The sequence below is a fragment of the Phocoena sinus genome, chromosome 4 (genome assembly GCF_008692025.1).
Source record: "Phocoena sinus isolate mPhoSin1 chromosome 4, mPhoSin1.pri, whole genome shotgun sequence".
Classification (NCBI taxonomy): domain Eukaryota; kingdom Metazoa; phylum Chordata; class Mammalia; order Artiodactyla; family Phocoenidae; genus Phocoena; species Phocoena sinus.
Window position 1 is genome coordinate 55,250,629 of NC_045766.1, and position 20,004 is coordinate 55,270,632.

The window sequence follows — 20,004 nt, forward strand, 5'->3', positions numbered from 1 at the left end:
AACTTTCAGTGTAGTTCCATTCATCAACTACTACATCTCAGGTGCTCATTCTTCCTGTCATTATCTCACCATTTCATGACTAAAAAAGAACGTTCTCCATGAAGGACATGAAGAACTCTGTTGGCCCTGTGTAGAGCTGGAGAAGGTTTTTTTGGTATGCAGGAGTACTCTAAACGTTTGAAGTGAACAGAGGCAGTGACGACACACTCACATGCCAGAGACCTTCTTCAAATTTGACTTGCCCAGAACAAGCATTGTAAAACATCAGCAAGAATGAGGGCTCCTGTAGTTTTTGATTCTTCATTGGCTCAATGAACTAAGATATTCTGAATGAATACCTCTCCTCCTCCCAAATGGTCTCCTAGTGAAGTGTGGGCTCCAAGGACTAAACTGATTAAGTGAAAAATAAATGATTGTCTGAAGCTCATTGGAAAAGGAGTGCTGCAGAGACTCTGTTCTGGGAGATTATCTGAGATGATGTCATGCCTGGAAATTCTGAGGGGATGCTCTGCATATTAGAGATTTTTTAATTGTTTCGTTTGCTATCTTATGGAAAAGGATAGGTTGTATGATTAAAGATATTTCTTGAGAATAACTGACTTGAAAGGGTCACATACTGACCATTTATTTATTGTCTCCTATGCTATTTCCCAGTTCCACACCTCTGGACACTCTGAATGCCTCTTCTCAGAAATGGTCTTCTCTCTTTCTGCTAGTGCAAGTGCTACCCATTCCTTAATGCCAGCTCAAATCTCTCCTTCTCTAAAACTTTCTTCTACTGTGTCCCTAAATGTGATTGTTTTCCTCCTCTAAACACTTACAGCCCTATTATCCTTAGAATTCACCTGGCACTTGGCTTTTATGACATAATATTATTGAACTGATTACCTATGTTATAGTAATGTGCACAAATCTTAAGTGTCAGTGGCTGTCAGCTGGATCAAGATATGAAACATTTCCATCCCCTATTAAAGCTTTTGGCTCTATTTTCAGGTTTGTTCTCCAGTATGAATTGTAAAAGCTGCCAGGGCAGAGATCATGTATCTCAGGATCAGGGCAGAAGACAGATGGCATACTCAAAGAGGTTTGACTGAAATAACAAAGGACCTGTCTACAGGAGTTTGGGAGTCAACAAGGAATCATGAGGCACCCAGAGACTAGTAATAGTTGGAAATGATTACTAGCATTAGGTCTGAAGGAGAAGGGGTCTTTTACTTGTCGTGAAGCCCTGGTGAGATCTTGAGCCTCTCAGAAGGGAAATGAACCCCTGACAGCGACTGTAGCCTAAAGGATCACAACTACAGTCTGAACCTGAGCCAATCAGGGAGGGAACTTGGAGGTAAAGACCCTGACTTCTGGCCTTGTATCTCTTGCTGGTGCCTTCTGCTGGCCACACCCAACTGTAAACCAGAAGGTGAGGGACTCACGGATGCAGTCTATAGAAGTCAACCTCCCTGAGAGCAAAGCATGACAGAGAAAGGTGGAGAATGGATTTGGGGGCATAAGGGGCAAATAGACAATAACTAGAGAAAACCACCTTATGCTTCTGTTTCCACTCCAGCACTTGGCATATTGTCTTGCTCAAAGGGAATGATTGATTTGTTGTGTGTTGCTTGAACTATTAACAATTTATAGACAGGTAATTGCTTTTATTGAAAACTGTGGGTCAGCAATAGCAAATGCCCAATTCTTTAAATGAATGGGAGCTCCCAGCTGTGAGTTCAGAGTTCATTTGGAATCATCAGACTTGAAAAAGGAAAAAGGTGAGAGGATGGCTTTTCTCCAAAACTGTGCTGCTGACTCAGGGTTTCACAGATACCTAACAACTTGTAGTTTCAATGTAGCCTTTGTGCCACCAGTGTTAGGATCACTCAGGTTCCTCACAAATCATTAAATCCTTGTTAATGCAATTGTTGTAATAGCACTCTTTTTAATGCAATTAAATGAAAAGCTGAAAACACTTTCTATATAACATTGGGTGGGAAAATATCATGACTTAGATCTTTTAGTGTTGTTTAGCTGGTAGTGTCTTAATGAATAGTGTTGAGCATGGCCCTTGACTTACTGTGGGGTTTTGATGGGAAAGCATTTAACTTCTCTGTTTGTCCACAAAATAAGGACCATGGCATCATTTAATGGGAAATATTTCTCGTAGAATTTGTGTCCATCTTCACAAGAAGTTTTTCACTGGTATTATATAAGTGCACATCTTCTCCTGAGCATATACTTAATCAGTATTTACTGAAGAATGTTAAGTGATGCCATTTTGTCCAAAATATAAATTAAACTCTTGGCAGACTTCAACATGTTTTGGAAACAGAGAGAAGGGTCTGCTGGAGGCTTCCATTTAGTTTCAAAGGAAAGCAGAACAGGTCAGAATCCTAGAAGATTATACCACCCAGGAGTCCTGCCAAGCCAAGGTGAAGCTTTTGTGAATCTGGGCTCTTACATCTTATTTCCTATTCACTTGTTGCAAGGAAATCTAACTTGTTGGGAGGCTTGAAGATAATGGCTATCCCTGGTAATATCTTTTGCTGATTTTCAGGATATCTCAACTGAAGCAACTGGTTGAGAAAGGAGCCAGGCAGCAACTTTACACTTAACCCTATGAAAGGAAAGCTTCTACTGCTTCCGGTGAACCCCGGGTCATGTTGGAATTCTTTGCTTCACTTGTCACTGTCCTCATGTGGCTTTCATTCAATGCTGCTTGTTTGTAGTTGTGAACCACAGTTTAACTTGTTTCATATCATCTTAGCCCTCTTACAAGGATGACCTCATCAGCTGGGGGAGTCTTCTCCCTGCCTTGAGATCTTTCTATCATCTCTTTATCTGCTGTGACCTTAGCCTATCCCCTGAGTTGTTTGTCTGTATCTCACGGTCTGCTCCTTGGTGTTCTGATAGGCTGCTTGTTGCCTACTTCTCTGGTTCAGCTTTGGCCTTTACCTTGGACACAGTTCTCATGTTTGCCATTCTGTATTATATCCTGAGAAAAGCCTCCACGACTTGTTTCACCTGGTCCCTTACTAGGAAAAGAGCAAAAGACTAACCTTTCAAAAAAAAAATCACTGTACAAACTGCTTCATTAACTTAATTTAGGAGAAAATTTTGAGTTTTACCAACAGAGATTGAGAATTCTGCTGTGGTAGGTGATATGCTGAAAAAAAATTTCTAGATTCTTAGCTTTGAATAGGATTTACTGAGAAAGGGAGAGAAGGAAGGAAGGAGGAGGAATTGGAGGTAGGAGAGAGAGAGAGAGAGGGAAAGAGAGAGAGGAATATTACCTGTTGGTGAAGCACCAAGGAGAGAATACTGTACTCTTTCTAGTTCAGGGTGTTTCTGGGCTCCATTGTCTGGCTCATCAAAGGCAAACACAAAGAAATAATCTAAGAAAAACCCAGGGAGGCAAGCATCCTTGGAAAGTATTACACGTGCATTCAAACAACTGCTTTAGATGATCTCTGCCATGGTTGCCCTGCATTACTACAGATAAACAATGGAGTTGACTCCATAGTTGATGTGTGGTAGCTGATAATTCTCCCCATGATGTGTTCACAGGACTTGGAAACGAAGTCATGTTAAATTCTCTTTGACATGTAAAAGAAACATTCTACTTATAGCTACCTGAAGAAGAAATGGTTTGTACTATTCTTACTAATAAAGTACTTCTCAAATCTTTAAAAGGTGCAAGGATCCTAACAAGAATACATCCTGAAGAAGAAATAATTGAAGTGTAACTGAAATCTGTATTTCAGTTAAGTTGTATTTAACTTTTTGGCATAAGTAATGGTGTATGGGTGACAGACTAATTTTCTGAGCCCTCTCCGCTTTGTGTATTGGAATTTAATGAAACAGCGACTAGAGGAGAGAGGGCTCTAAGGTTGGTGAGTGGACACACATATCCTTGGAATGGAGAAGAGACATTGATTAGGCTGCTGTGGTTTAATGACGTCCACCGCCTTTGTTCTATTTCTAAAATCACCAGGAAGCCTTCTCATCTGTAATTTGATTTCTTGTATAGCTCTACCTACCAGAAGGGAGTGTGCAGACAGTTGGCCTAGCTCCTGGACCAAGCCATGTCTCCACATTTAAATTAATAAATTGGCATCCTGTTTAGTAAATCAGACTCTGGGTTTCCTTTGCATGAATCTGACACCAGAGATGTGTCATCTCTGGAAAAATTTTAAAATTGGTCAGTGGGATCCAGGAAAGGGCTGTGTGTGCGTGTGTGTGTGTGTGTGTGTGTGTGTGTGTGTGTGTGTAGTGGGGACAGACATACGTGTATGTACATAGGAAGAAATCTATGGCCTTTTTTTTAATTCTCAGAGGGGACCTGAGACAGAAAGTTGAAGATCCACTCACATTATATTGAAGCTGAGACCACACCTGGGCCTGGAATGACCCCTTCCAGAAACTGACACAGGAAAGTTTCTGCCTAAAGCTATCAGTGACTCTCTCATGCCATCTCATCACATCTTTTAGATGAGGTAGATTGTTCCCTTCTGGGAGTCCAAAGGGCTTGATTCAGTCTTTTAAAGGAAGTAAATTATTCCATTGCCCTGGAGCACGTTTTACAGAACTGTCCCCACAAACTCAGTGATTTCCACTAGTGTGCTATGAGCAAGCTCTCCCTGCTTATGTTAAATGCAGACTGTTTAGTTAAAAAAAATTAAAAGAAACTCCAGAACTTGAGAGAAGACATGGAAAGAGGCTGGAGAGAATGGGAAAAGAAAACTTATCTAATCTGGGTAGGGAAACACACTCTGTTTCATTTCACATCTACTCTGTGAGGTATTATTTTACTCTGTAGCTTTTAGGAGTTAACCATAACATAGGCATTTCAATTTATGACTTTATTTTCTTAACATCACAAGACAATCTCATCTCCTTTCTTTTAGGAAAATCGTTCTGTACGAGATATATACAGATATTTTCCCATTATTATAGCGCAATAAGGAAATCCTAAAATATAAGTTCTAAGTGCTAATAACCAAAGAACAGTGAGATTCAGAAGAGAAGGAAAAACGAAACTTAAAATTCTTGTTTTATACATGTGAAAAACAGTTTTGTTAGAAAGTAGTCAAGAATCATATTAAATGCCTCATCAATTCTGGGCCCACAAAGACAAAAGTAATTAATACTAATTTTTTAAAAACTTGAGACTGACAGAAATTATAAAGTGGGTTGGTTAAGAAACACTAGTAATCAGTTCAGGCAATTCTAGTGTGCTGAGCACATCTTGACTGAGGAGTTTAGCTGACACACTGTAGCAGGGAAAGCAGCAAATGTTCTAGAAGAGCAGAGGAGAGAGAGTCATATTTAGGCTGCACAACTCTTCCACGTGTGTATGTGCACAGTGATTTGTTTTTCAAGCATAAGCCCAATGGCTTTCCAGCCTAAAAGACCAACACATTTTCCTGGAGAAATAGAAAAATGACCAGGCTAACGACAATGACAACAACATCTCAGCCAACAGTCCAGAATGTTTATCTTTCTTTGGAAGCAATTCAAATTGTGAGCAGTTATATGGATTTCTGAATGGATACATTTATAAGATAAATGAGTGAAAACATGTCCTCCTAAACTAAGTAAATCCAAGACTTGAGTGATTTTTTTTTTTTTTTTTTTTTTTTTTTTTTTTTTTGTGGTACACGGGCCTCTCACTGTTGTGGCCTCTCCCGTTGCGAAGCACAGGCTCCGGACGCGCAGGCTCAGCGGCCATGGCTCACGGACCCAGCCGCTCCGCGGCATGTGGGATCTTCGCGGACCGGGACACGAACCCGTGTCCCCTCCATCGGCAGGCAGACTCTCAACCACTGCGCCACCAGGGAAGCCCCGACTTGAGTGATTTTTATAATTGAATATTAACCTTTTACTGTGGAAGTTTATGATGTAACCCTATCAAGTCTAATTCAGCTTTCTTGGAACAGTAAAATGTACCACAGAGAATGATGAAAGCTGTGGAAATTATGGTTATTTGGATTAAAAAAATTTTTCTTCCCTGAAGGGCCAGGGGTCATTTCCTCCATCTTGTTTCTCCAGGTTCAGATTGCTGCTTCCCTTCTGAGCAGTATGAAAAGTTAACTGTGGAATAACAAGTCTTTTCAAGTCAAATGCAAACAATTCCACCTTAAAATAGCCACTCTCACCTTAAGGCAGATTTTGGCAGCCTGCCAGAGCAGGGCATGAAAGCTGTACTTTAATCAAAAGGACATACGTTCTTTATGCAGGCTGTGGAAAGAACAGCTGGGAAGAGACTTTTTATTGGAAAAAAAAAAGTCTCCTCTTCACCCCTTCTCCCACCCTTTCTAACAAACACATTTAAAATTTACTGGCAGAGAGATTTTTTTTTTTTTAATTTTCTGAAACTTGTTGGAATAAGAACGTTTCCCTTTCCAAAAGCCTCGTAATTTGGAAGCATCCTAATAGGGCTACCAGCTGCACCCTGATACTGCTTTTACCTCGGCTGAAACCAGGCCCAGGCAACCTTAGCTAAGCAAAGATTCCCCAGGGAAAAGAGAAAGTAAAATGGTCTGGGCAGAATGCGGGGCTATTTCTTTGGGGGCTGGATGGGGCAGCCCAGTTTCAGTCCAGGATTAAGAATCGTCTGGTTTTAAGAGATAAAGATACTAAAACTCGCACACAACTCTACCCCTTAGTGATGGAAGTACTTGCAGGGGCTATACGGGTGGCTGTAATTGCATGTAGTTTCTACTGCTGAACCAAGAGAGAAGGAACTTGAAGGATGCATCAGATTTGGGTATATCAGCACACATTTGCAGTAATCACTAATGCCAGCAATCATTTCTGAAGACAGAGGACCACAGGATAGTATAGACGTTACATTATGAGTATGAAAAATAATCTTTGTAGGCTTTGGGGACCAAACAGTACATGAGGAGCAGTGTTATCACTCTAGCAGATATCATAAACCTCTTTTTTTAATGTGTGGAAGCAGAGATGCATATTGGGGGCCTGAGCATCAAATCCAATTTACAGACCTGTTTGGTTGGGCCTTAATACTATCCTTTAACAAGTTTTTGATCAGTGCTAACATTTGAAATTTAGGAGTTCCCATATAAATCCTGCTTTTCAGCTTCTCTTGAAAGATTGGATATCTGGCATGTGGGGTATATAGCTGTAGATGAAAATGGTTGCTGGATCTACATAGTAGGTCCATCAGATGAGGCAAGTGGTAGGTAGATCGACAAGCCTCGCCTTCCTTCCTGTGGGGTCTGCCTGCCTAGGTCAGCATTTGAGTTTACAGCCACTGGAGCAAATTAGTTCAATTAGCAAGGAGCTATTGAGCATCGTCTACCCGTGTGCAGATTCTGTTATGGTATTTTCCAGTCAAAAACTTTCCATAGTTCTCTGCTGCCAATAGAGGAAAGTCCAAACTCTTCAGCTTGGAATGAATTCTCCTGACCTTTGGTATCATTCAATAATTCTGGGTTCCTGTCTCACATACAGGAGAATCCCGTCTTCTCACTTCACTGGTTTGATATTCCTCATTCGTTCCTTGCACCCTCTTCTCTGAGTTTTGGTGCTGCTGACCGTCCTTGTCCCACCTTCTTCCACGTATTTGGCTGTGGAAGTCCTCCCCCTCTGCAGGGTCCAGGTCAATCCTGGTTCATCTAAGACAGTGATGCTCAAATTCTCTGTGAGGAAAGGCCAGTTTCCTTCTCTTTCTCTTTCTTCCTTCTTTTCCTTTCTTTTTAAAATTTCCAATCTGCTTACAGACATACAAAGCATAAGTCATAATTTTTTTGTTAGGCTCAGCAGACATAACTTCACTTTGTTAATGGCTATAAACAATTCTAAACGCTTATTCTCAATTTCTGAATTTATTTCATATGTAACCAGCACCTGTCCTTGGACCACAGTTTGAATAGCTTTAATCAGATGCTCTCAGGTGAACTAATCTCCTTGTTATCTGCATCACAAAGAACTGTGTCTACACCTCCACCTCAGCAGACAGTATTAGAGCTTTTTTACTGTCTCTGCCCATTGCATTTTAAACTGCAGGAGGACAAGAGCTCTGTTGAACCTGTTCCACTCATTTTGGTCCCTTTGGGCCTATTTGTAAGGGAAAGGTCTCAGTAAATGGTGAATTTTCAGCACTGTTGCCAGGAGGTGGGGTGAGAGGATTCAAATTATTTAGCTTTCAAGTAGCTTATGATAATATGAAGAGAGAACTAATCTGCATAGAGCCATGGTGAATAATACACAATGAATAAGTGCTGAAGTTTGTGATACATCTTACGCAAATGGTATAGATAAATAGAAAATAGAGTGCTCAGCGGAAGCTGGACCGGTCTTAGAAGATGTTAAGCTAGGAAAATGAACCCACTCTTTCAGTCACACAAACCACTTCATTATATATTTTTGAGGATGTTGGCTAGGGGAATGGTAGACTAGTCACTAGGGTAGAAAGTTAGAAATGTGTGTGTTTATTTTCTCCTTCCTTCCCCACTGAGCTACTGGAACTGGTGTAGAAAGAGAAGAGCAATATGCAGCTGTCCCTTTTGGGAGACTGAAAGCCTGGGAGGAGTGTGGTTCAGAGGAAGAAATGTATGATAGGCATTTGATAAGCATCAAAAGACCATTAGAAGCTCATTGATGAAAAAGCCACTGCAGATTTCAGTGACAACTTAGATGCTTAGATATATTTGAAGGGGGAGCCAAATGGGCAAATACATACTTTTCATCTATGATTGGCATTAGAACGGAATTACGTAGTGTGAAAGAAAATAATATTAATTTCTTCACTTTGCTTTGTAAAACTATGTACTATGTAAATAAGTTATTTGCATTATTTTCAATGCGTAAAGCTATGTTTTAGACTCGATGAATGTTTATTTTTAACTTATGAAGTGTGATTGTAAATCATTTTATGAAAGAGGCTAACACACCCTGGAATGTATTAATTCTGGTATATCTATTAAACAGGGTATATGTTTTATCCAATGGTCCAATATTGATGACTTACTATATGACAATTACTTGGGCCCATAATGATAGTGTAACTGAAAATGTACTTTATGATACCATGCTTCACATGCTGTTCTTAAATGTTACGAATTCATTTCACCTTCATGAATACTATCTGTTATAATCCCATTTTACAGATGAGGGAACTAAGGCACAGGCTATTGGTATCTTAGACTTGGTTGTAGCAATGAAGTTATAGGTTTAACAAAGTTGTGTGAAAGTACAGAAGGGAATCTAGAACTTCACTGAAGAAGCAATATCTGAATTGGGTTGTGAAAGGTGAGTAGGAGTTTTCCAGACAGAGGAGGTAGGTAGGAAAGTACATTGAAATGATGGTGCCATCGCTAAAAGCTTTTCTGGAGAATTTTTTAATACATGTATATTAGAAAATTGCCTTCAAAATATATGGCATATCTTTTAATAGTCTCAGTTGTGGCAAATCTTTGAATTTTAAGGTATATCCGAACATTGGAAAATATGAAAAATCATTCAGATTCAAGTTTGGTAAATGAAACCAGTCATTTTGTCAATATTGGCAAATGACTTAAAAAATACTACTAGTGTTTGTGTGTGTGTGATTTGTATATAAATAGACTCTAAGGCTAATTCCAAAGAAGTTTAAAGAATATTTTGAGCCTACTTTACAATTAGAATCGTAAATAGTACGAATATGAATCTACATATGCAAATGACCTTTCTTTTTTTTCTTTTTTTTTTTTTTTTTGCAGTAGGCGGGCCTCTCACTGTCGTGGCCTCTCCCACTGTGGAGCGCAGGCTCAGCGGCCATGGCTCACGGGCCCAGCCGCTCCACGGCACGTGGGATCTTCCCGGCCCGGGGCACGAACCCATGTCCCCTGCATCAGCAGGCGGACTCTCAACCTCTGTGCCACCAGGGAAGCCCAACCTTTCTTTTTTATTTAAATTTTTAAATTAAGTTTTAATTTTCTTCCAGTTTTATTGAGATATAATTGACATACAGCACTGTGTAAGTTTAAGTTGTACATACAGCATAATGTTTTGACTTACATATATCATGAAGTGATTAGCACAATAAGTTTAGCAAGCATCTATCATCTCATATGGATACAAAAGAAAAACAAGTTTCCCTTGTGATGAGAACTCTTAGGGTTTACTCTCTTTACAGCTTTCATATGTAACATTCATCAGTGTTCATTATACTAATCGTGTTACACATTACATCCTTAGTACTTATTATTCTTACAACTGCAATTTTGAAGCTTTTGAGTGAAATGGGTGAGGGAAATTAAGAGTTACAAAATAAATGAGTCACAGGGATGAAATGTACAGCATGGGAAATACAGTCAGTAACAATGTAATATCATTGTATGATGACAGATGGTAGCTAGACATCACAGTGATCATTTTGTAATGTATAGAAATATCAGATCACTATTTTGCATCAGAAACTAACAGTGTTGTAGGTCAATTATCCTTCAAAGAACAAATAAACTCAGAAAAAGAGATCAGATTTGTGGTTCCCAGAGGTGGGGGCAGGGGAGTTGAGGGAGGGGGAATTGAATGAAGGTGGCCAAACGGTATAGCTTTATTTCTGAAGTGGAATGTGAGTATCAGACATACTTGTCCCTGGTGTCTATTATTTTACTTTGCATTAGAGGTGCTATGTATTCTCATCTAGGATGTGAGATCCCTATAGGTAATCATTTAGCATCCTCAGAAACTGGCACAGTGTCTTTGCAGTAATTTCTTGGTAAATGCTTATTTAAATGAGTTGAATTAAATAAGTGGATTTTGATCTTCCCATAGATGGATACAATGGGATTGGTACAACGGTGGCAAAAAGATGATTCTTCTTTGTAAGCACCCTTCTTAGGCAAAGTGGTAATATGCTTATGAGGCTAAATAATTCAGATTCCTGTTCTCATGCTGGTTTTGATTAGTGGCTACACCACTAGGTTTCATGCATTTAACCTGTCCCTGGTAAAATTAATTTAAGGAGACGTTGCCTTGAGACAATTCAGATAAAAAAATAAATTTCAGCATATAAAGTAAACTGTGATTATACAGAAATGTGAGATTACATCCAGCTTGATTTTAACATGTGGGCAAGAAACGTGTTCTCACGTTATCAGTTTTGGTTTAAGTGTTTGAGTGGACTTAAATATGACCCAGAGTAGAAATGAGCTAATAGAACATTTTAAACAATAAAACACTAAATGAAACACCACGATACTCAACGACCTTTTCTCCTTTGTCCAAATCCCACATACCCTTCAAGACTCAGCGCTCATTCTGTCTCCTTCCTGAAATCTGTCCTCACCTCTTGATTGTAATTAACATGCCCATTCTCTGAATACCCAGAGCACCTTATCTTACCTTCCTAAGGTATGTAACACCATACCTTGTTAACACTCATTTTTATGTGTCTCTTCTCTCCCTACCTATCACCATGTATTATGCCCATGAGAGGAGAATCTATGTATCTTCATCTTTGTTTCTTCCTTCACACAGTGTCTGACGCTGGACCTTCTTGATACTGGGTTTACAGTACATGATTGCTGAAAACAAGTGAATGATACAGCCATGACAAAGCAATGGAGTAATAAACAACTCCTTCCTAAGTTATGAGAGACAGATTTTTGCTTCATGAACATGCAGTCATGCAGGTCTAGAGATAGAAATGAATGTAGGTTTATTTTTGTTGTGTTTGTTTTTTTCTTAGTCAAGGCATCTAATCTACCATACTTATTCCTTATGCACAGATGGAACCTTATCATGCATACAAGCCTCTGAAGGAAATAATTTTTGTTTAAACTTTGTCTTAGAAACTTCAAGGGAATTCAGAACAGGGTTTCTTTAATGATCTGGCCGTATTGTATTACTGATTGCCAAGCTGAAAAATGTTTGGCAGAACTTTTGGCTTCTGAGGTTTTGGATGCCTTCCAGTTAATCTGCCTCAGGATTTTGAAATACAAATAAATGAGTTCCAGTTCAAACTTTTTTTGAATCTAAGCTGCCAGGCCCTTATTTCCCTCCCATGTGAACATTTTGGTACAGAAATACCAACCAAGCAGAAGGAAGATAATCAGTCAACATTTTCAGAGGTTATTAATGGCCTCGGTTTAGAAGAACAACATGAGAATGAATGGTTTAAAACTTCATGTTTCGTAATAGTAACTGACTATTGGCTCTTGGCATTTATTTTCCAGGATGTTTTCTCCTATTTGTATTTGGGAGAGGAGGACAAGGGTGTTCTTTGCCGCCTTGATTCTGCCAGAAGAAGGATTCTGAATGTTCCTTTGTTAAACATTACACACTTAGCTTTGTTTTACTTTTCTTATCTGGGAGCCAAGTATTTTTTAAGTCACTCAACATTCTACTGAGGCATGCTAGTCACTGAATGTGATTATAAAGCAAAGTTAACACACATTGAAAACAGGCATGACTGGGAGTTTTTGGTGCCATGTGTACCACCCTGAATGAAGAGGCAGGATAATTTGGGTGAGTGATATAACTCGGGTCATCTCCCTAAACCTCAGCGCCAGTTCCTGGTTGAGTTCTGAGGGAAACACATTTTTTTTTTTTTTTAATTAAGGAAAAGATAAACAAAGCATCCACTCCCATCCGCTCTACACATACGACATGCAGAGACACTCCACACACAATGCACATGCTCAGTAGTGCGTGTGGTCTCTGTATGAGTCCTTGGCTACGACACATTATCCATGTCTGGGGCTGCTGGGTTAGCCTAGCAAGCATTCTGAAAAGTAGGGGCAAGTTGGAGAAGGTACAACAGCTTTTAATTTTAAGAAATCCCTCTTACCAAGCCTTCTACTGACTTTTTTCTTTGATTGTTTTTATGCATTTATAATAAAAATACAGGCCCACAATAAAATGTTCCTTGTGTCGTTGAAGGAAGACAATATGAACTTTAAAAATTTCCTCCAAAGTATCAGATTAAGTGAGGTTTTCTTTTTCTTCTCCTTCATTTCGGTTTGGGAAGACCAATACTTCTCAGAGTACAATTCAAAGATGCTAGATAAAAAGAGTCTTTCTCACTTTAATAAAATTTTGAATTATATATATATATTTTTTTACTTAAGAAAACTTTTCAGTCCATGTAGGAGGTTTTGATAGGAAAATGCATGTTTTTAATGTTCCATATGATCTTTGTTCTTCTGAGGTGGCATTAAGCCTGTCTCCTCCCCTGAGCTCTCCTCACAGGCTCATGGGAACCAAGCAGCTTAGTCCCTCAGCCATACACCCAAACTGGGCATGGTCTGGTAGGATAGGTAGGCAAATGACCTGGTGCCTAGAAACGGCCCTGTTGTCTCCACTCTGACGGCTTCTGAAGCAGCCACTCAGCTCTGGTTTCACAGCATTCTTTTTGACATCTCAGAATACAGTACGCCCTGAGGACACCCTGTGCTTCAGTATCTTCATCAGCAAAATGATGATAATAACAGTGTCAGCTTCATAGGAGTGTTGTGGGTATAAAATGAGTTAAGTCAAGTGAAGTGCTTAGAACAATGACTGGCACGTAGTAAGCTCTCAGCGAAAGTTAGCTGTAATTGCCTCAGGTAGGAGGAGTCAGACAGAATTAGGTTTGGACCCTGGCTCTGTCTTTTATCAGCTGTGCTGCCCTGAGCTGTTTGCTTAACCTCACTAAAACTGTTTTCCTTTTTAAAACAGAGCTCCTAATGCTGCTAGGATTGTGGTAGGATTAATCACATAATGCATATAAAGTTGCTAGCGCATAGTAACCACTTAATTGATACTGGTTTGGCTATCAGTGCTGTCAGATTATTAGTGCTGGACTTTTTCAGAGGCCTCTACTTCCTTACCCCAATGCATGGCTCATACTGGAACGTTCTGGCACTTAGCTATACAGGTGGAAAGCTGACAGCTTAGCAAGGGGGTTGTGGGGAAGGCCTTTGGGTCTCCACTCACCTTGAGACAAACATCGTGTCACATTGGTGCTGCCCACCGTGTACATGTGGGGGCCTTGCCTCAGGTAAGGATCTCGGCTTGGACAGGGTGGGATGGAGTACATAGGGCAGGTGCAGATCTGAATTTTTACATGGACATAGAATGTGGGAAAGATCCAGAAGAAAGAAAAGAAATTAGTGAACTGGGAAGTCTGGCTCATGTTTGTTTCTACCTCAGCCTCTCTTAGGAGTTTGAAATCGTCTATGAAACTGAAAGCACTTTTCATCACGGACATCATTTGCCATAGGCATTTGCAGCTGCCAGACTAATTTCTCTAGATGTTCTGCGAGGCTCTGGCCAGCACTACTGTTTCTCAGTGTGGGACTTAAAAAGCTGAGAGGATTTGGGGACTACTGGAACTACTGGTAACATCACCACAGAAGATAGCATTTCTAATACTTAATTCTTATGGTTGAATAGACTTTTGATGATCTCATTAGTGTAATAAATTTATAATTTTCTGAGCTTCCCTTTTTTTCCTCTTTCCTCTAAGCAGCTATCTTTTCTTCCTACTTTAGATACCAAGGGACTTACGAGCTACCTCTTTCTCCATTATTAAATTCTGCTGATAGGGAAACGTGTTCCTAGGAATTTATATAAGATGTGAAGGCCTGGAAACAGATCAAAGCATATGCCCCAGCAATGGGAAGTAAACAGTTAAGGGCAAACAAACTTGAAAAAAACTAATCTCTTAAGTTTTTATGACTTCTGAGACAGAAATATGTGTCCAAGTTCGTCCATATCTTTGTTTTCATCTCCTTGGACACATAGCGGCACTACGTCTTCTAGGTAAGTCCATGTAGTAGGATTCTGGTCAACTGGAATGATGTGTGCTGTTCTAGGAATGACCCATAAAAGCAGTCATGGGTGATCATCTCTCTTTCTCTTTCTTTCTCATCAGCTGGCTTGAAAGAGAGAACCTTAAGGGCCAACGTGAGGGTGGAACCACAAGTTGAAGGTGCCTGGGTTCATGAAAGACTCTGTGGAGCAAAATAACCCCCTCCCCCACCACCAATTAATCCACACAGGGCTGTGATGTGAGTAAAATACAATTTTACTATGTTTAGCTGCTATAATTTGGGACTTGTTATAGAAGTTAGGCTACCTCGAATAATATAGTCCTTTTGACACTATTTAGCTGCTAAGTTTGGCAGAGACATTATTTCCTAAATCACATACTTGTTGAATTTTTTTATTATCATCAGCAACTTTTTTTTTTTGCAGTACGCGGGCCTCTCACTGTTGTGGCCTCCCCCATTGTGGAGCACAGGCTCCAGACGCGCAGGCTCACCAGCCATGGCTCACGGGCCCAGCCGCTCCGCAGCATGTGGGGTCCTCCCGGACTGGGGCACGAACCCGTGTCCCCTGCATTGGCAGGCGAACTCTCAACCACTGCACCACCAGGGAATCCCCCATCAGCAACTTTTAAAGTAAGGAAACTGGGCTTCCCTGGTGGAACAGTCATTAAGAATCTGCCTGCCAATGCAGGGGACATGGGTTCGAGCCCTGGTCCAGGAAGATCCCACATGCCGTGGAGCAACTAAGCCCCTGCGCCACAACTACTGAGCCTGCGCTCTAGAGCCTGCAAGCCACAACTCCTGAGCCTGTGCACCTAGAGCCCATGCTCTGCAACAAGAGAAGCCACCGCAGTGAGAAGCCCACACACCGCAATTAAGAGCAGCCCCCACTTGATGCAACTAGAGAAAGCTTGCACACAGCAACGAAGACCCAACACAGACAAAAATAAATTTATAAAAAATAAAATAAACTGAGAAGCTACATCAAGATACAAGTTTTTTTGACATTCAGTTCCTTTCTCTATAAACAGTATGATCAAGGCATTCATTACCTCATTTATTCTGTACACTGACTCTGTGAAGATCTTGAGAGATAAGGAAACTGAGGTTCAAAGAGGTTAACTATTACAACATGGACAAGATCACACAGCTACTGTTTGCTTTGGATCCAGGATTAAAACTCACTTTTTTTTTTAACCACAAAGTTCTTGTTATTTTCACTGTAAAGTGCTCCTTTTAAGAAAACAGCAGTCAAGAAAGGGAGTGTACACAAAGTAAGTATATAAGACTTTCTGGAGAGTTAGCAAAACCTAGAAAAAAATACAACTGTGTACCAGGTCATACTTCAGAAACTCTATGACAGATCATAAAACAGGAAGATGGAAAAAAAAGGTAAGAGGATAATCATGAATCTAGACCGCAAGACTGGGTTCCTAGGATCCAAGGTTCAAAATCTATCCAGAAGTTTTTAATGTTTCTATAATCAGTTATTAGGTTTCATTTAAATTGTTTAATAAAAAGTCATTCTTTATCCAGCATGTCTGAGGTTGTGTACTCAAATTCCTTTTTATTTCAAGTTAATGGATCTAAACCCTTAAAGGTGTACATATTACTCAGGGTTTGCCAGAGAAATAGAACCAATAGGAGATTATCTGTCTATCTGTCAAGAGGTATTTATTTTAAGGAATTGGCTCATGTGACTGTGTGGCTGGCAAGTCTGAAATCTTCAGGGCAGACTGGCAGGCTGGAGACCCAGCAAAAAGCTGATGTTGCTGCTTGAGCATAAAGGCAGTCTGGAGGCAGAATTCCCTTTTCCCTGTAGAACCTTGGTCTTTTTCTCTTAAGGCCTTTAACTGATTAGATGAGGCCCACCTACATTATGGAAAGTAATCTGCTTTATTCAAAGTCTGCTGATCTAAATGTTAATCTCATCTTGAAGAAACCTTCACAGAAACATCCAGACTGACATTTGACCAAATATATCTGGGTACTGTGGCCTAGCTAAGGTGATACACAAAATTAACCATCATAGGGTATTAATTACAAACAAAATATCCAAATCTAGTTAAAGCCTAATGAACATGTTCTGGTTATTGGATTGGTGGTACTCTTTCTGAATGGGATGACCCCATTTCTATCTGTCTGTTACAAAGAAAAAGAATGGCTGCATCCTTTAAACCCACAAATATGTGCTTGATTAAGCATTGAAGCAAAACTCTAAACATTAAAGTCAAAGATATTTCAAACATCATCCGGCAGGTGAGCAATAAATATCTTGGGCTGTGGAGGCTTGCCTGTCCTACCTGCACTGAGTATCTCTTCACCAGTAGCTGCTCTGCCTTCCTTCCTGTCCCCAAACACTTCTCAACACCTATTGAACTCAAAGCTGCTGCCACTTGTTTAATATTTCTCCATAGTTTTTTGTAGGGCGCGGCCGGATAGCCATTACGCATGCACTAAGTATGCCGCTAGGGCGTATGCACCTAATATACTAATCAGGTTTTGAAGCAGTGGCCTATCCAAAGTCCAGCTTGCGAAATGCGATAACCATACGGACGAATCAGGGACTTACACGAGTCCTTAAGCCCTTATATAAGCAGACAGGCTCGAGCGTACGGGGTCTTCCTTCCATCCGCCCGAAACCAAGCTGTACTCCAATAAAGTGTGATGCGAGAAGAATCTAGTGTGTGGTGATTCGTCATTCTGCTGGTCAGAAGCGGCTCGCCGCAAGTGGTGCCGAAACCCGGGAACCTGCGCGCCCCGCATGGAGGACCGATTCAGAACTCGACACACGGAGTGAACCGCCGTTAAGTAGTCCAGTTTAGGATCAAGATCCGATTTGGGTCCCGACAAGGTTAACAAGAGAAGATAATCCCAAGAACGATGTGGAGCGCTCAAGGAGTGACACTGGGCTGGATACTGTTGATGAGCTTCCCCCTGCTCAAGGCGGAGATCAAGACGTTTTGGGGAATTAGCCGAACTTGGCCAGTCCCCATCCCCGTTCATTCTCAAAGTACCATTCTCCCAGTACTGTATTCCACTAGCTGTGAGATGAATACGGCTTGTGCTAGGCCACTAAGCACAGATTGGATGCTCTGAATAAGAGCAAGCAGATTGGAGAATTCCTAAAGGGAAATTGGTCCCGCGAGGCGGAGAAGATGATATTTAAGCAGAAGTTGAATATCCTGCAGCTGAATGCAACCAGAGTGGATCCAGTGACTCTTGGAGAATTTACCGCATGGCTAGCTAGAGCATTTTCCTTTTTTAAGGAATGGGTGGGTGTGGGACTGTTCGCAGCCTGCTGTTTGTTTGGGATAGTGTTGTGTCTCTGGTTGGTCTGTCGTATTCGCATTCGAACCCGGCGAGATAGGATAATGCTCACTCAGGCGCTTGTGGCCATCAGTGAAGGCGAGTCCCCCGCAGCCTGGCTCTCCACCCTAAAAAACATATGATCGCCCTTGCACAGAGGGGCCTTGCCGCCATTGCACCTCTATAGGGGATCGGCCCTAGGGGCTGCCTCTGCACGGAGAGGTCTCGTTACCATTGCACCTCCATGAGGAGCCCATGCCACGTGAAGACAGCCCTTGCACCCTGCAGTTCGATTGCGAGCATTGCACGCAGGAGGGTGTCTGCGAATGCAAGCGGAAACTACCGGTACACCGTGTACATACCCCGGTATGAGCACTGGTACAGGTCAATGTCCGCTGCAATGGTCGAAAAGAAAAAAGGGGGAGATGTAGGGCGCGGCCGGATAGCCATTACGCATGCACTAAGTATGCCGCTAGGGCGTATGCACCTAATATACTAATCAGGTTTTGAAGCAGTGGCCTATCCAAAGTCCGGCTTGCGAAATGCGATAACCATACGGACGAATCAGGGACTTACACGAGTCCTTAAGCCCTTATATAAGCAGACAGGCTCGAGCGTACGGGGTCTTCCTTCCATCCGCCCGAAACCAAGCTGTACTCCAATAAAGTGTGATGCGAGAAGAATCTAGCGTGTGGTGATTCGTCATTCTGCTGGTCAGAAGCGGCTCGCCGCAGTTTTTGGCCTCTCATCTTCATGTAGTTCAGTTGGAACGTACTTCTCTCTTTTTTAATAATCCAGATGAGTCTTATTATGTCGTGTCCCATTCCAGTATTCTTTCATCTGTGAGTCTTTTCTGCTGTTTTTCACTGCTCTAGCAGTCATACCCCTTGTGGAACTTCCATCCTTATGCAACCTACAGATAATTTCTCCCATGGGAAATTGTCACGTGTTGGCATAGTTTTTTGCACTACTGTGAATATGAAAAAATGCACCACAAGCATATTTTAGTGACGTTATAATAAAAAGTTTAATTAACAAAAAACACCATATAGCACATCAATTCATCATGAATTGGCTGTATCGTGTATTGATAGCCAGCCATATCTAAGAAAAACAAAAACAAAACAAGCTTCACCCTCATGTCTTTTTGTGTCATTTCGTGGTTCAGGAGTCACAGCCGTCACAGAACGTGCCTGAATGTGTTGATCTGGCACCCCCTTTGGCACCTCTGTATCCGAGTGTCTGCTCCACCCCTTCCTCCCTGTATCATATGCATCAAATACCGGAAGGCATGCAGCAGGCACCCTCTGAGGAACTCTGGTTTTGTTTTTGTTTTTGCTTTTTTAAGATGCCTCCAGCCAGCTGTCTAATGCTTGTGCTAAGATACTCTACAGTTGTCATCTACTGATAATCCTTTATGTATGTCATTGTTGGATACTTACCTGGATTTTTCCAAACATAAGGCAGTCTGTTTTTGCCAATTCAAAAAGTAGGGAAGGGACTGACTTTATTTTGCTGGTAGTCAGACCATCCTTTTCTTTGTTTTATTCTCTGGACAGTGAACTATTTCCTGTTTCCATCTGGAAAATGATGAACATTTTCATTCTAAAATACAATAAATATTATTTCCACAATGAGTTGTAGTTTTTTGAAACTGGGAACTGTGTTTCATATTTGTTGAGTATCTCCACAGAGCAGCATTAGCAACTCACTAAATACTTGGTGGGTGTTAGAAGCTCAATTGCTGTTTGTCCTTAAGATTTTCTGTTAAATTAATAATTGGGCAGCACCTAGGCAAAGTATGTTAAAACAGTGTTTTCTTTCAGAATGTTAAAGCACTCAAATTTGAGGGGCAGGATTTATGTAAAGGAGAAAATATCCATCAGAAAAAAAGTGTCTAATTTTATCATTTATTGATAGCCAGCCATATCTGAGAAAAACA

At 40.9% G+C, this 20,004-nt stretch overlaps 2 long non-coding RNA genes across 2 annotated transcripts in view; both read left to right on the forward strand.

Annotated features, from left to right (window-relative positions):
- The window catches only part of LOC116753102, a 116,872-nt gene extending 102,561 nt beyond the window's left edge, over positions 1 to 14,311 (forward strand). The window contains exon 3 of the long non-coding RNA XR_004349681.1: positions 14,144 to 14,311. This is a non-coding gene — a long non-coding RNA (uncharacterized LOC116753102). The remainder of the gene's footprint in view (positions 1 to 14,143) is intronic.
- A 550-nt stretch (positions 14,312 to 14,861) lies between these two features.
- Positions 14,862 to 20,004, forward strand: part of LOC116753103 — a 119,856-nt gene continuing 114,713 nt past the window's right edge. The window contains exon 1 of the long non-coding RNA XR_004349682.1: positions 14,862 to 14,993. This is a non-coding gene — a long non-coding RNA (uncharacterized LOC116753103). The remainder of the gene's footprint in view (positions 14,994 to 20,004) is intronic.